The sequence below is a fragment of the Lepus europaeus genome, chromosome 5 (genome assembly GCF_033115175.1).
Source record: "Lepus europaeus isolate LE1 chromosome 5, mLepTim1.pri, whole genome shotgun sequence".
Classification (NCBI taxonomy): Eukaryota; Metazoa; Chordata; class Mammalia; order Lagomorpha; family Leporidae; genus Lepus; species Lepus europaeus.
The window spans coordinates 97,852,041-97,869,288 of NC_084831.1; positions in this window are offsets into that span (position 1 = coordinate 97,852,041).

Sequence of the window (17,248 nt, forward strand, 5' to 3'; positions counted from 1 at the left end):
ATCACAGGAAGCTCAATTTCTCTTTGACATAGAATTAAACTCTGATGCTCTGTTAAAGCAATGTGTTAAAGTAATCTAAAAACAAAAAGCAATTCAAATCAATTGGCAATCTACAAAAAGAGTTAAAGATTTTAAAAGCTATTATTAAAATTGCTATATTGGTCTATTATGCTATGTTATATGTGTGTACATATTGTATGTCCACATAGGAAAATTTTATTAAGAGTTTTATTTTAAATGGCTTATAGATAAGATTGTCCATAAATTTAAGCTGCTAAAATCAATCAAAGATACATTTTAATTTGTGTGACCTGAATCTGTGTATCATATGTTTTAAACTTGTTGGTAGAAAGAAACTAAAAACATTTTATATGGTTGTGCTTAAGTTTACTGGTTAAACAAACTACACCATGTTAGATATTTAAGAGGTGTTTCCAAATACATGATTCTTAAAATTTATAGAAGGCATTGGACCTTCTGGTAAATGTTTTCTTAAGTTGTTATCTAATGGTTGAAACGGTTTGCTAAGTATTCATGTAATATTGCTATTTTCAGCAAGCGATCTAGGACTTGCTCCCTCATTTCTCTATTCTAAGCCCAACTTATTCTTTCATTTCTCTATTCTCCTCAAGGTAGGAAACTAATTCTATTATGAAGGAATCTGTAGGATGCACAATTTAATCTTTAGACCTTATAAAAGAGATGGCTAACATTTTTCTGTAATAGCATAGCCAAAATAAGAACTTAAATAATAATCTCATAGCTAGATTCACTTCGCCATCAGCCAAGTATACAGTAAGTAGAAACAACCTCCCTTTCAGACCAAAGGGAAAGAAAGTTTTAAAGTGAGAATATAATTTTCCTCCTGGGCATTGTCTACCTTAGAAAAACTACTACAGAACATGCCTGTGACTATAGACTTGTAGTTCAGGCCACCGAAGATTAGAGATGGGATACGGGCACTCCCTTGACTTGCATCCTCTGGTCTGCTTTAACACAAACCAGGAGGAAAAGAAAGCTCGGCATCAGAAGCAATGGGTGGCAGGCCTATTAATGGCTGATCTGTACAGTGATATGCCCTCAAGGAGACCCAACAGGCCAGTCCACTGCAGTGGCTTTCAATGTGGTAAGCCTGGGCTTCAGCAGAAGTCAGCTTGTGAAGAGCCCTGGCAGCTCTGCCAAGAGTTGGATCACTGGAAATGGACCTGCCCTGGAGTCGAAGGATGCCCAGGTCAGAGCCACAGATCTTATTGGCTCTAAGCTGAAAAGCCCTTCACTCAGCCCAACTTCCAAAGTGACCACTGCAGCTGAGGGGATGGTCAAGTAGGGTCAGCAACATTGCAGGCAGAACTGTCAATTTCTTGTTAGAGATGCCCCCTGCCTTTACCTGGCCAGCTCTCCTCCCAGGCCAGCCAAGTAATGAAAGTCAACAGAGTGCCTTCCCCTAGGAGGTTCACACCTCCCTTAGGATATACCCCATGTGAAGAGATAGATAGGTCTAGGCCTCTTAACTTACAAGGCCTAAAGCCCACCAGATTATTATCAAGCCCCTTCTGTCAGGTTCTATTTGCCTCTCAATAAGAAAAATTACTTGTAGCTTAGACAGCACCTTTCTTAGCACATCTAATAATGACTCTGTCCTTTGTTCTAGACCCTGTCTAGCACACTTGGGCCTCATTCCTTTGTAATCATAACCTCTACTCTACCACCAATGGCTCTACTCCCAACCTGTGTGTACTGATGGTCCTCTTCCCCAGTTAATGCTGTATAATTGTTCAAACCTGGTAAATGCCACTCTTAGGATCATTGGTTACTATCCTCACTCTGTCTTTTATGACCTTGTCTAAATATGATCAGAGTCGGCAAACTTGGAAGGCTTCCATAGCCTTGGCAACTCATGACGACAGCCTAGGGTGGTTACTGGCGCCATAAACTAGAGTGTCAATTTGTTGGGTCAACAACAAGAGCCACTGTGCACTTGCTCCTCATGTGGGATCTCTGTCCTTAATGTGCTGTACATTGTGATTTAATGCTATAACTAGTACTCAAACAGTATGTTTCACTTTGTGTTTCTATGTGGGTGCAAACTGTTGAAATCTTTATACTAAATTGATCTTCTGTATATAAAGAGAATTGAAAATGAATCTTGATGTGAATGGAAGGAGAGAGGGAGCGGGAGACGGGAGGGTTGTGGGTGGGAGGGAAGTTATGGGAGGGGGAAGCCATTGTAATCCATAAGCTGTACACTGGAAATATATATTCATTAAATAAAAGTTAAAAAAAAATCTTGCTTTGGCTTTTGAGGAAAAAAAAAGTAGCATGACTGTTTCTACTATTCAGGTTAAAAATACACAGGTTTATAAAAATAAGAGTAATAGTAAGAAAGTAATTTAGGAGACTCCCAAGTATTATCATTGTAGTATGTGTTATCTAAATCAGTTGGATAATAGTAACATTATCTTTAAAATACAGTGTTCATAAATGCCATATATGAAAAGCCAACAACTAATATCACATTAATTGGTGAAACACTGGAAACTTTACTGAAGAACAGGAACCAGCATTGTGGTGTAGGGAGTAATCAGCCACCTGTAACAGTAGCAGCCCATAAGGGTGCTGGTTCATGACCTGGCTGCTCCATTTCCCATCCAGGTCCCTGCTAATGGCCCGGGGAAAGCAGCAAAGGATGCTCCAAGTGCCTGGGTCCCTGACACCCATGTAGGAGAACTGGATGAAACTCCTGGTCCCTGGTTTTGGCCTAGTCCATCCCTGACTGTTGCAGCCATTTAGGGCAAGAACCAGTGGTTGGAAGCTCCTGTCTCTGTGTTTCCCCCCACCTCCCTGTTTTTTTTTTTTTTTTTTTTTTTTAATGATGAAAAACAGGTAGGGATACTTACTCTTGCCGCCTCTATTCAGAATAGTGCTGGAAATCATAATCAGAGCAGTTTGTCAAGGACTAGAAATAAAACTAATATGAATAGGGAAAGAAGTAAACTTGTTGCTGTTTGCAGATCATAAGGCCTTCTATAAAGAAAGCCCTAAATACTTCACCAGAAATACTGCTAAGATTAAAAAAAATTGTAAAGTTGCAAGTACAAAATCAATATACAAAATCAGTTGCATGTCTATACACTAATATACACTAATGAACTATCTGGCAAAGTATTTAAGGGTAACAATTCTAATTACCATAGCACCCAAAAAATAAAACACTTAGGGAAAACTTAAGTAGGAGATTAAGAATTTATGAAAGAAACTAGACTGAAAAAATGAAAAGGCATTCTGTTTCATTTTTTCTTAAAGCAAAAAACAAAAAAAGATCCTGTTGAACCACAGAAGACTAAGAAGCCAAAACAACTGTGAGAAAGAAAGAAAACATCTGGAGGCATTATATCACCTGATTTACAATTATATTACAAACAACCTTAATTAAAATAGTATGGCACTGGCATACAGACAAAGCAATGGGACAGAATAGAGAACCCACAAATCACTGAAAAGGTATATTGTTAATTGACCTTTGACAATGGTGATAAGTTATACACAATGAGGAAAGGAGAGTCTCTTCAACAAATGAAACTGAAATAACTATGTATCCCAGGCAAAACAATAAAAATTAAGTTCTTATACTGTACACAATATCAAAATAAATTGGTTTAAAGGTATGAATATAAAACCTAAAACTGTTACACATCAGGTAGAAAAGATAGAGGGAAACTATTTGACAATGATTTGGACAGTCACTTCAGGATATGACATAAAAAAGCAGATAAGAAAAGCAAAAATAAACAAGTAGCTCTATATCACATTAAAAAGCTTCTGCAAAATAGGAAACAACAGAATTAAAGGGCAACTTACGGGATCAGAGAAAATATTTGCAAGTGTCATATGCCTTATATGAGTAAGAGATTAATTTCAAAAGTATGTAAGGAACTCCCACAACTCAATAGCAAAAATGCCTCCTAGTATACCAACTAACAATGTGCTAAAAGAATTTAACACACTTCTCCAAAGAAGACAGAAAACAACAAATAGCCAACAGATACTTTAGTAGGTGCTAAAGTCCCTATTTATCAAGGAAATGCAAACCAAAACCACAGTGGTGTATCACTTCATGCTAGTTAGGGTGCCTAATCATAAAATACAAATACATATACACAGGCTTGCAAACACACATACACACAATAAGCAGTGACGAAGATGTGGAGGCAACAAGAGTCTTCTAACTGGTGGAGAGGATGTAAACTTGCTTAACCTTTCTGGAAAACTGCATTCAGATTAGTCAAAAACTTTTAAAAATAGAGCTACTTCATGATCGAGCAATTCCACTTTTGAGTTTTTAATATAAAAGAATTGATGTTAGTATCTTGAAGAGCTATTAGTTTTCCAATGTTCATTGGAGCAATATTCAACAGCCAGGATGTGGAATGTCCATCTGTAGATGAATAGATAAATAAAATGTGATGTGTATATGCAGTAATATTATTTGGTCTTAAATAGAAGGAAATTCTTCATTATGTTACAACATAGGGGAAGCTTGAAGACTTTATGCTAAGTGAAGCAAGCTAGTCACCGAGTGACAAATGTCATATTATTCCACTTACATGAGGTATCCAAAATAGTCAAATTTCTTTAGTGGAATAAGAGGGTGAAATGGTAGTTTCCAGAGGCTGAGAGGAGGGGGAATGGAGAGTTGCTAATGAATGGATATAAAGACTCAATTTTACAAGATGGATAAGTTATAGAGATTTGCTATATAACATTGTCACCATAATTAACTATACTTTATTGTATACTTAAAATTTTGTGATCAGGGTAAATCTTATGTAAAATATTCTGATCACATAAAAATTAAGTAAAAATTCAATTTATGTAGGAAGTAATTTTAACAGAAGAAATATTTCTAAATCTGTTTCTATTAAATCAAGAATTAAAATAAATGTTTCATTTTCTTACATTTATGCCTAACAAAAAGGAATAGTTTCACTCTTTGAATTATGTCTTTAAAGTTATAATTTTATATGTCTCCTAAGTAATGCATAAGACAATTACTTATGTATATTTTGAGATCAAACAATTAGAGGAAGAAAGAATTAGTGTAGGTTAGCACCCTACTACCCCCTTGAGTATCATTTGTGCTGTTATTCTTATGCAAAATTCTGTAGTAGACTATAGCACATTTTTATTAATAGGACAATAGAAAGAAGATGCTGGCTTGTGAGTCGAGACAGTATTTAAGTGCAAGGTCATACTGCTAGTTGATGGGAGGTTTTTTGCTCTCACAAGAGCAAGTGCATCTAAGCAAAACAAAGATCTGATGGAAGCATATTAAGAGAAGAAGCTATGAGAAATTTTGGGTAGAAATCCTGTAATGTCATTTGACTAAGCATTAATCTTGTGAAAGGGGACGATAATAAAGACAAAGATGAATTTTATATTAAATTTTTAATTTAGGATCCAAGATAATTTTTTTCCAGAGTATTTTCAAGGAGTAAGTGGTGGTGGTATTGATGCTGTGTGTGCTTGTATGTGTCTGTGATTGAAATGGAAAGTTAGGAAATGTGACCACTATCTTACTCTAATGTAAGATATACCTTGAGAATACGTGGCTGCGATTCTGTTTACTCTTACCAAAAAAAAAGAATCTTTCATTTAGACTCTGAAATGTGAGCAAATATTGCAAAACATTTTCTGCTACACAGCAATTACAAAATACAGTGATAATTACAGTTACCATTTATTATCTACTTTCCCAGTCTCTCTGGAATTTTTAAATTTTACCTAATCCTGACATACAATCAGTAAAGTAAACAATATTGTTCAGGTAATTTATCTAAGATGCATCTTTAGTAAATGTAGACTCAGAAATTTGAATGAGTTTCATTAGGTATGATCCATTATAAACTGAATTGATACTGAAAATCACACCAACTCACCAAAAATAGAAAAAGAACAAAATGAAAAGGGAAATGAAAGTGAATAAGTTAAGATTCTGTCGAGACCCCTTATGAAAGAAACTTCAACGGAACATTTATAAATAAGCTAGAGCCAATTAGGAGTCTAACAGGTGTGTTTTAATTTCAGCTTACGATGAAGCTTCCAGGAAAGCTGTCTCCACTGAAAGTCAGTTTTGCTAAATATCCCATTTAGTTCTCAATCCACCTTAATAGGCCTGTTGCCTCTTTTCATTGTGAAGTTTCTAAAATTGAAATTATCTGTGAGTTCTTACTCGCAAAATGCAATGAAAAAATTTTGAGTATATCCCACACTCCTTTAAATTGTGATGCTTTTGACTACCTTTAACTGAAATTTTCTCCTGCTTTGACTTTAATGATATTAAATATTCTTAGCTTTCCTTCTTTTTCTTTCCTTCTTCTTTTTTTTTTTTTTATTTGAGAGGTAGAGTTAGACAGTGAGAGAGACAGAGAGAAAGGTCTTCCTTCTGTTGGTTCACCCCCCAAATGGCTGCTATGGCCGGACCTACGCTGATCCAAAGCCAGGAGCCAGGTGCTTCCTCCCAGTCTCCCATGCGGGTGCAGGGCCCAAGCACTTGGGCCATCCTTCACTGCCTTCCCGGGCCACAGCAGAGAGCTGGCCTGGAAGAGAGGCAACCGGGACGAGAACCTGGCACCCATATGAGATGCTGGTGCCGCAGGCTGAGGATTAACCAAGTGAGCCATCGCGCAGGCCCCTCTTTCCTTCTACTTCTAAGGCCTTCCTTGCTTAGGTATTCAGGTCCTTTCTTCCTTTGTCCCGTGTATAAATGTTGGTTTTGTCCAGAATTCTTTTCTTTCTTTTCCTCTCTTACATAGCTCCTCCCTGGAAGAGGATATACCATCCTAGCTTTCACTTGCTATGTGAGAAATATGAAACCCAGTCACATCTTGTACAATCAATTCACAGAGACAAAAATTACCTGAAGTTCTAGTTGGACATTTCCTATTTGAATTTATTGTCTCCTCATCCCACAAACAAGCATCTCTAGGTCTCTACTCCAGTCTCTGTTTAGTTCTTAATAAAGGCACAAGAATGTATATTAAATGAATGGAATTAAACACTTCTAAAGTTTTTCTATTTTTTCTTTCCTGGTTTTATATAAGGTGAACAAATTACATATACAGATTTAGGAGCATAGTGATACTTCCATCCTCATCCTCCCTCCCGCACATGCTCCCACCCACTCTTCCTTTCTTATTCTTTTTTTTAAGTTTTGCAATGACATTCTTCCAGTTTATTTTATAATCATAGGCTTAACTCTCCACTAAGTACTGAATTCAACAAATAGCAACAAGAAAAAAACACTGTTCCTCAGCAGTAGAGACAAGGACTAAAAGCAATAATAGTATCTGAAAATGCCAATTTTGCTTATATACGTTACATTTTTTGTTAGTTACCATAATCAGGGACGACATAATATTTGTCTTTTTGGACTGGCTGTTTTCACTAAGTATAATGGTTTCCAATTGCATCCATAATGTAGCAAAAGACAGAATTTCATTTTTTGTTATGGCTGAGTAGAATTCCATAGCGTGTATATACCATATTTTCTTATCCATTCATTGGCTGGGGGACATCTGGGTTGATTCCATGCTTTTTTTTAAAGATTTATTTATTTATTTGAAAGGAGGAGAGAGAGAAAGAGAGAGATCTTCTGTTACTTGGTTCACCCCCTAAATGCCCTCGCCAGCCACTGCTGGGCCAGGCTGAAGCTAGGAGCCAGGTACTCCATCTGTCTCCCACATGGGTGGTGAATCAGAGTATTGTGCTGCCTCCTAGGGTGTACATTAGAAGGAAGCTGGATCAGAGGCAGAGGCAGGACTCAATCTCTGGCACTCTGATGGGCGATGCAGTTGTCCCAAGCAGTGACTTAATAACGTCTATATTTGAAAGTGCTTGTTTAGTTTGAGAAGTAAGTAGTAATTGTGAGATTTCTTTGTTTTAGCAAATACTCTTTTTGTAGTAATAACATCATGGACGTCAAGGATCACCTATTATCTGTTCAAAACAGCAGTTATTTCTTCTTTTTTTTTTTTAGTTATTTATTCCCAAGGAGCAGTATCAGACATTTTTTTCATTTTTAAAAGATTTACTTATTTCAAAGTCACACATGCACACACACACGTGCACACAGACACACACACAATCTCCTCCATTTACTGGCTTACTCCCCAAATGTCTACAACTGTTGTGGTAGCTACAGGCTGAAGCCAGAAGCCTGGAAACCCATTTGTGTCTCCTAATTGGATGGCAGGGGCAAAGCACTTAGACCACCCTCCTCTTCTTTCCCAAATGCACTAGCAGGGAGTTAGATTACAGGTAGACAGCTGAGGCTTAACCCAGCACTCTGATATGGGATACTGGTGTGGCAGCCTAACCTGACGTGATGCAACACTAGCCCCTCCAGGCAAAATTATTAAGAAGAAAGTATTTTTGGTTTTACTTTCCTTCTTTTTTTCTTAAAACTTAGACCTTATTTAAATGTGTCAATCTCCTGTTATACAGTGCTTTCCAACAAGTGCTTAAGCATTGTGAAAGTACTTTGAACAGGTATACTAGTTAGTTATTCCAACAACAGTACTTCATAAAAATCAATCAAAAACATACATTTTTTCCCAGTGACCTATATCTGCAGGTTTGCTGAAGTAGGTTTACCTTTCCTGAGTTTGGCTCCAAGCTGCTCTTAGGTCCAGGCCTGCTCCAAAAGTTTTTAATCTTCCTTGGTCCAGTAGATTGACCAAGGCATGTGAATTTCATGGAAATTTATTGCCATTGAGATACTATCCAGAGTGCTAAGAAAAAAAAATGAATGTTGATGTTAGAAATCCCTCATAGACAATGGCATTTGATATAGGCATTGAAGGAAAGAAAGTAAAATTAGCTAATCAGAGGATGACAGAAAAGTTCTTTAATTATTGATAATAAGGTAATTGATTATAATAGTTTAATGATTATGTTAACTGAAGGATGAGGTATTTGAGTTTTAATAGAAAAGAATGGCAATGGCAAACATAACTTACAGAAATTATTATTACAGAGCTTTTCAAAGAGGCATTGGGCCCTTCTGGCATTGAGATAATGTGTGCTAAAAAGCATGTGGCATGCAAGGACTCTCAATGGCAAACTATCTGCCTGGGGCTTGAATAAATCTTACTGATGCATCTGGTTTGTCCTGAATGATTTTTTTGAACCGTTAACACAATAAGGGTCAATTTCAAATAAAAATTCCAAGTCTCTGGTAATGTTGGATTCGTATCCCAACATGGTAACAGCTGACTGAAGCTGAGAGGTGAATCCTCTATTTTAAAGGATGTATATTTCAAGTTGAAGAAAAATATTTCTTTGTATTCTATCCAAAAGGGATAAATGGAAAATATACCAAAAGAGCCATGTGTTTCAAGAAAAATAGTAGGAGGAATATTTGTGATGACTATCTGTTATGAGAGTGAGATGCTGCATTTCATGATGGAAACAGTACGGAAGCATTGTTAGGAGGCCTGGCAGAAGCTACGTGACCCTGGTTTTATGCTTTCTGCTGCTGCCACTGCTACAAGGGGCACATTTTCTCACTTGCAATGTTAAAAACTCCCAATAATCAATCATCCAAAACTGGGAATCTCAAGTCACAGCTCAAAAATTATGCTAATTATTCCCCTAGATCAAATTTCCCACCCAGACGCTACCTATCCAAACAGGGGAGAAACAGCATGGAATGTTCTGGGTAAGGCTGTCTTGAGATTAACTTTTGTTATCTGCTTTCCAATAGAGATATGCGAAATGTTGGCTACTATAGAACATGTTATGTTTGGACCTAATAGAGTACAAAGAGATGTCCTAAATTTAATCAAATAGCATTTTAATATCAAAAACAAATTATATGGTTTTATTAAGTATACTAAATAAAGCAGTTTTCTCTTGAATTCAAGAATCTTTAGTCTTTATCAGCAATATGTTTATTTATCTGCAGAGGCAATGAATACAAAATTCAATCAACAGATCAAGCATTGGATGGATGTTTAGTCCAGTGGTCAGGATGCTGCTCAGGATGCCCATATCCCATATCAAAGTACCTAGATTCCAGGCCTGATCTGCTCCCCTTTTCTGCTTCAGCTAATGTGCACACCAGCCAGCAGCGAATGGTGATTCAATTATGGGATCCCTGATTCCCATGTGGGAAACCCAGATTGTATCCCTGGCTCCCAGCTTTGGTCTGGTCCAGTCTTGGTTGTTGCAAGCATTTGGGGGAGTGAATGGACAGATGAGAGATCTCTTTGTCTTTCTCTTTTTTAAAAATTTATTTATTTGTTTGAAAGTCAGAGTTACACAGAGAGAAGGGGAGGCAGAGAAGGGAGAGAGAGAGAGAAAGAGAGAGAGGTCTTCTATGCGTTGCTTCACTCTCCAATTGGCCACAAAGGCTGGAGCTGGTGCTTCTCCTTGGTCTCCCATGTAGGTGCAGGGGCACAAGGACTTGGGCCATCTTGTACTGCTTTCCCAGGCCATAGCAGAGAGCTGGATCCAGAAGTGGAGCAGCCAGGACCCGAAACGGCACTCATATGGGATGCCGGCATTGCAGGCAGTGGTTTTATCCACTAGGCCACAGCACCGGCCCCTCTCTTTGTCTCTTTCTCACTTTAAAGAAAATGAAATAAAATTTTTGAAAAAGATCAAGCTGGGAAAGCACTGTAGACTTCTGTGCGTGGATATATATAAGTCCAGGGACACAGTGTAAGATGCTGATTTATAAATATGGTAGATTTGCAAAGTTAACCCCACAAGTTTGAGGAATGATATGACAGTTCCTAAGTGATAAAAGTAAGGAAAAGCATTTTTCAATTCTCAGAAATAATTAGAATTGAAAAAAGAAAAAAAATTATGAGACTGATGTGCTGCCTACTGAGCTAGGGAGGCTACCCTAAAAACAGAAAACAATTAAGAAACTAATTTACAGCACTTCTGCTCATTAACAAAGAAAAAAGTCACGTTTGCTATTGTTTCCTGAAACATGGAAAATAATCAATCATCTAGAATAATAGGATGTATACTGTATCATTAGATCTTTAAATTTTTATCATTTAAAATTACAATGTCTAATTGTGTAACTATTTTAGGTTTTAGAATTTTTTGTTGAAATATTACTCGTTTTTTTTTTTTAATTTTTGACAGGCAGAGTGGACAGTGCGAGAGACAGAGAGAAAGGTCTTCCTTTTGCCATTGGTTCACCCTCCAATGGCCGCCGTGGCTGGCACGCTGCCATATTTTAAAATGTTAATATTTTGCCATATTTTGCCATATTTTAAAATGTTAAATATCTTAGCTAAGCTTGTATATGGAAAAAATTATTGAAAAGTCCTTAAAATAATTTGTAAATATTCTAAACACACACTTAGAATAAGTTAGTAACCTGAACTTTAAGACTTCAAAAATGAACCACATTTTTATAATTATAAATTTAATTGGTTGAATAACTTAAAAATTGAAGTAAACCTCTGAAAATGCAATTTTTTAAATAAAAATATCCTCCAGCATGAAAAAAGAGAAACAAAAATTCTTCAAAACCCCTTTGATACTAGGACTACAGCAACAAGCCTCTAAGCTAAAGGAAGAATTAATATATCACTTTTCGCACTCAGGGGCTTGGGACATGTGCTGTCTTCAGAGTCCTCCAACCAGACCAACATTATTAACTAAAACTTGGCAAGAATTACTACTGGTAATGAGGAGATGTTTCATGAAGATCTTAATAACATTCTCGTCTGAAATATTCATAGTGTTTGATTACATGTTTGAATTCTTTTACCTGAAACTCCTTAGAATCTTCTATGTTATTTGACCTTGATGAACTTTTTACCTTGCTTCAAGTCAGTTTTCTGAAGCAACTACCTTTCCTGATATATGCTTGCCATATAGCAAACAACAACAAAACATTTGCAATAACTCTGAAAAAAAAAAAGGTTAATTTACTTGACTAATTTGTCAACTTAAATTATTGTTAGCTCTCAAACACAACTCAACATTTCTTTGACGTTTTATAGTACTTTTAGTGGATTTGGGCTCCCTAGGGGTTCTGTTGTAGAGTCTCAGTAGGGTCCAGGCTGTACTTTCTGTAATGAAGTTCCTAGTCATGTTCATTCCTTTCTTTATATTTTCACGTACTTCTCAATTTTCCTACAATAACAGTGGAAATAGTTATTAAAGCATAATCTTAATTAAAGGCATGTTCCTCCCCCTCCCAACCCCCAGATACTTCTTGACTCTGTAAAGTAAAACCATGAATCTTGTGGCAGGTAAAACATTTTCTGGGACTTTAATATTTTAATGATTGAAAAATATATCATCATTAAAGAAAAGAAGGAGTTTTGCTCCAAGCACACTGTCTCCTGTGATATAGCTCAACTTGGAAGGCTGTAGACTCATTAGACTCACAGCATATGCCTCCCTATGGTTTCATTTACTATATATTGGTTTCTGTTCTTCGGTCAGAACTTGGTAGATGCATGCTTTTTGAGTTAAACTTTTCCCTTTGAAGAAATAGCTTTTAATTACAAAATTTAAAAAGGAGAACAAAGAAACCTTACCTAGCATTGGGTCATAAAAATCTACAGCGGGTGGTCCTAGCCACATGGTGGTCAACCTCATGCAATGTGACTTTTGCCAAGGACTCTGAGTGCAATCCTGCTGAATTAAACTGCAGTTCTTGTGTCAGCCCTGTCCCATAGTGCAAATCAATCATCAAGTACCCTTTGAGCTCTTGTGGACATTTAAGAATCCAAAGCTTGAATCCCACATACATTTACAGAGGAGGCAGGGAGAACAGCCACTCTCCAGCCCTGTACTCAATCCCAGCATGATATGCAATAATGACCTGTCAGGAAAGGAGGCTGTGTATCCTCACGCTGTGAAATATCCTGAGGGACTTTCTTTATGAATTTGAAAAAAGTTTCAGCAGGGCTCTGGGCAAGAAATCATGCACACAATTTTAAAAGTGCACCACAATCTTTTAAAAAAATTTCAGGGGGTATCATCACCTTGGTGTGTTTTCATGTGTCCTTCTAAAAAATTATAAAAATGAAAAAGATGGCCCTGAAAGGGTCTCCTTGATGCAAAGTATTCTCATCTTTTTTTCACCTGAAGTTTATGTCATTTATCTTTTTTACCTTAGCAGGATGTTCTTTGCCTTTTAAACATTCATTGATTTAGTTTTATTTTTGCCCATTCATAATGTGATAGCCATTGAAGAACTGATAAGTGTGTATTAGCTATGCAGAACTTGTTAGAATTAATTCAAACATTGAAACTCATAGCATTTTTTCTTTTCTGGGAAACCTGATAGTCTTCAACATACTAAAACAATGATACTTAGTTTTTTGATATTAAGGCTAACTATAAGGACTCTCTCCTAGGAAAACAGACATACAGCTATAAAATAAAAGCCTGTATGTAAATTTAGAGGATTCACCTACTCCATGGGGGAAGTTGATTCTGTGTGAGTGTAGCATGTAGAGTACTTAGGCAACATCACTTGTGCAAAGGAGTGCTAGGATTGGGCACAGGGAGATGTTAAGCTGTGGTACAGCATCAACAAACCTCAGGGAATCTCAGATATACAGGGGCATCCACACTCAGGAGCTAGAATGTTTTGAATCCTGTACATGCTCACTTTCACTATAAAATCCTGGGGAGGGGCTGGCATTGTGGCATAGTGGGTAAAGTCACTGCCAGGCATATCATTCGTGTGTTGGCTCATGTCCAAGCTGTTCCACTTTCAATCCAGCTCCTGACTGATGGCCTGGGAAAAGCACCGGAGCATGGCCCAAATCCTTGGACCCCTGCCACCTATGTGGCAGACCCGGATGAAGCCTCTGGCTCCTTGCTTAAGTTTGGTCCAGCTCCAACTCTTTCAGCCATCTGGAGAATGAACCAGTGGATGGAAGATATCTCTCTCTCTTTAACTCTCCCTCTCTCCCTCTCATTCTTTCAAATGAATAAATATTTACAAAAAGAAAAAAACACTGGTGAACTGCTTCTCATGGGGCCAATTGTTTAAAAGAACTATATAGGTTGGCACTGTGGCATAGCGGGTAAAGCCACCGCCTTCAGTGCTGGCATCCCTAATGGGCGCCTGTTTGACTTGTGGCTGCTCCACATTTAATCTGGCTCTCTGCTGTGACTTGGGAAAGCAGTAGAATATGGCCCCTGCATGCCCATGCTAGACCCAGAGGAAGCTTCTGGCTCCTGGCTTCAGATAGGCGCAACTCCTGCTGTTGCAGCCATTTGGGAGTGAACCAGCGGATGGAAGACCTCTCTCTCTCTCTCTCTCTCTCTCTCTCGGCCTCTCCTTGCTGTGTCTCTGCCTTTAAATAAAAATAAATAAATAAATACCTATGTAAAAGAATTGTACCTTCCCACTCTCTGTTATTTGTCATCACAAGGAAATAAAGCTTTCCTCTGAGCAAATTCCCCTTAAGAATGTTTATTTGGTGACACTCCAGACAAATGGACTCTCTGTTTGCTAATACTTTCTCCTTTTAATTTTAGTCTTGGAAGTAACTTTCTGATTTAATGACTGAAATTAATTCAATACAGTTCATTCTTTAATTACAAAGAAATTTATTTTTAGATAATTTATATTTTGGATTTGTTTAAATTTTTTATATTATTTTATTTGAAAGGCAGAGTTACAGAGAGCCAGAGGGAAGGAGAGGGAGAGAGAAAGAGAGAGATAGAGAGAATGTTGATTTTCCATCTGCTGGTTCACTCCCAGATAGCCACAATAGTTGTAGCTGTGCTGATCTGAAGCCAGGAGCCAGGAGCCTTTCTGGGTCTCCCATGCAGGTGCAGGGGCCCAAGGACTTGGGCCATTCTCCACTGCTTTCCCAGGCCATAGCAGAGAACTGGATCAGAAGTGGAGCAGTCGGGACTCAAAACGGTGCCCATATGGGATGCTGGGACTGCTATGTGATGGCTTTACCCACTATCCCACAGCACCAGTCCTATATTTTGGATTTTCTAGTCTTGGGTAGATACATTGATTTTAAAAATTACATTTGTTGAATAGTTTCATGCACATATTAAAATCACAGGAAGTTGTTAGAATGCAGAAACTACTGACCATCTCTATCAAAATTTGAGTCTAAAGGGGAATACCTTTCATGTGGATTCATTAATGCAGATAAATGATGGAAAGGCATGGAGTAAAAATAGGAAAAAGTAGAAGTAAAATAAACTGCATCATCGCTCTTCTCATAATAAAACAAATTAACTGAAATAACATGGTGAAAGATAACAGGAATATACTTTTCACTTGAAAAAGCCATTGAAGTAGTAAAAGTAATCTATTCATTGTTAGAGACTTTCACCTTTTATCACCTGAGATTGTCATTGAAATATTTTATGCCTAAATCTAATTATGCAAGAGGGAGAGCACCATTTTCCATATGCCATGTGTAATTCTATGCAATGTCTCTATTCAGTAAGTCCCTGAAGGTGTGAATGATAACCATTCAGGTTTTCAATAAATAATGACAGTTTATCAGTAAAGAAGTTTATTCACAAGAGATGAATAGCTAGATGCAGTTATAACTTTAATTTCCAAGTCCCCAAGATGAAATAACGTTGATAGAAATTATAAAACTTGGAGACACAATAGTATGGGTGGCAGATAGAGGGGATGGGAGCAGAGTGAGGATACATTTAATTTGGAGCTTTTTTCTTTTGAAGTTGCATGATCTGTACATGGAAAGACACAAGATATAGGTAGCTAGGCATTGGCCAGGAACTCGGGGGGGAAAGATCATGCTTGCTTGAGAATAGCGTTGCTTTCCTTTGGTCAGGTTCTCCTGGCAGATGTCCTAAACAGCACTCTGGCCTTAGAGTCAGCACTTAAGGCATTCGGATCTGGCTAAAAAGCCCATGAGAGTATTTCAGGCATGGAAAGCCAAGACACTGCGGAAAAAAAAAAAAAAAAAAAAAAAAAAAATCTCTGCGAGTGAGATCCTAGTGGAAAGAACAGGCCATCAAAGAAGGAGGTATCTTTCTCTGAAGGGAGGAGAGAAATTCCACTTTGACTAGGGCCTTGTCTAAACAAGATCAGAGTTGGAAAACTCAAGAGACTTCCATATCCTTGGCAGCTCTTGACAAGAGCCTCGGGTGATTATTGATATCTGATTACTGACCCTGGTTGCAGGTGGGAGGGAGGATATGGGGGAAAAAAGCCATTATAATCCAAAAGTTGTACTTTGGGAATCTATATTTATTAAATAAAAGTTAAAAAAAAAATCTTTCTGGTCCTCAACTTACCTATTAAAAAATGACACTGTCATAGCCTAGTAATACTGTCTTAGAAGTGATTTGGATCCCACATGATAAATATGAAGAACTTTGTAAATTTAGCAGAATTATTCACCTACAGATTATCATTACAATAAAGAGTATTTGTTGGTAGCTATTTGATATATTTAGACTTGAAGAGAATAGATTTATCTACTCAGTCAATAAATATATGTTTTTTTTTTTTTTTTATTTTTGACAGGCAGAGTGGACAGTGAGAGAGAGAGACAGAGAGAAAGGTCTTCCTTTGCCGTTGGTTCACCCTCTAATGGCCGCCGCGGTAGCGCGCTGCGGCCGGCGCACCGCGCTGTTCCGATGGCAGGAGCCAGGTGCTTATCCTGGTCTCCCCTGGGGTGCAGAGCCCAAACACTTGGGCCATCCTCCACTGCACTCCCTGACCACAGCAGAGAGCTGGCCTGGAAGAGGGGCAACCGGGACAGGATTGGTGCCCCGACCGGGACTAGAACCCGGTGTGCCGGCGCCGCAAGGCGGAGGATTAGCCTGTTGAGCCACGGCGCCGGCCATAAATATATGTTTTTTTAAGGCACTAAATTGCATACTTGAGATAGGAAAATGCATAAGCACTTGCTTCTTCCCTCCCATGGCTCACATATCCTATTGAGAAAACTTAAGACGTGAGTATATGTCAAGCATAAGCAGACAGAGGGTAAGCAAAGGTTGCTGGTAGTGAATTCATGAAAGTGAGCAAGTGCAGAGAAGTAGGTGATCCAATCTTAAATGAACATACAGAGGAAAATAGAAACTAATCTTTATTGCTTAAAATCTATATATCCATGGAACCATAAACAGTCTTGGTCTAATAAAATACTCTTACTAATTTGAGCTGAGTTCTTGTCACACATAATGCAATACTTGTATTGCAAATGACCACAATACCTAAAATTGAATTCTTGGTTTTTATCAC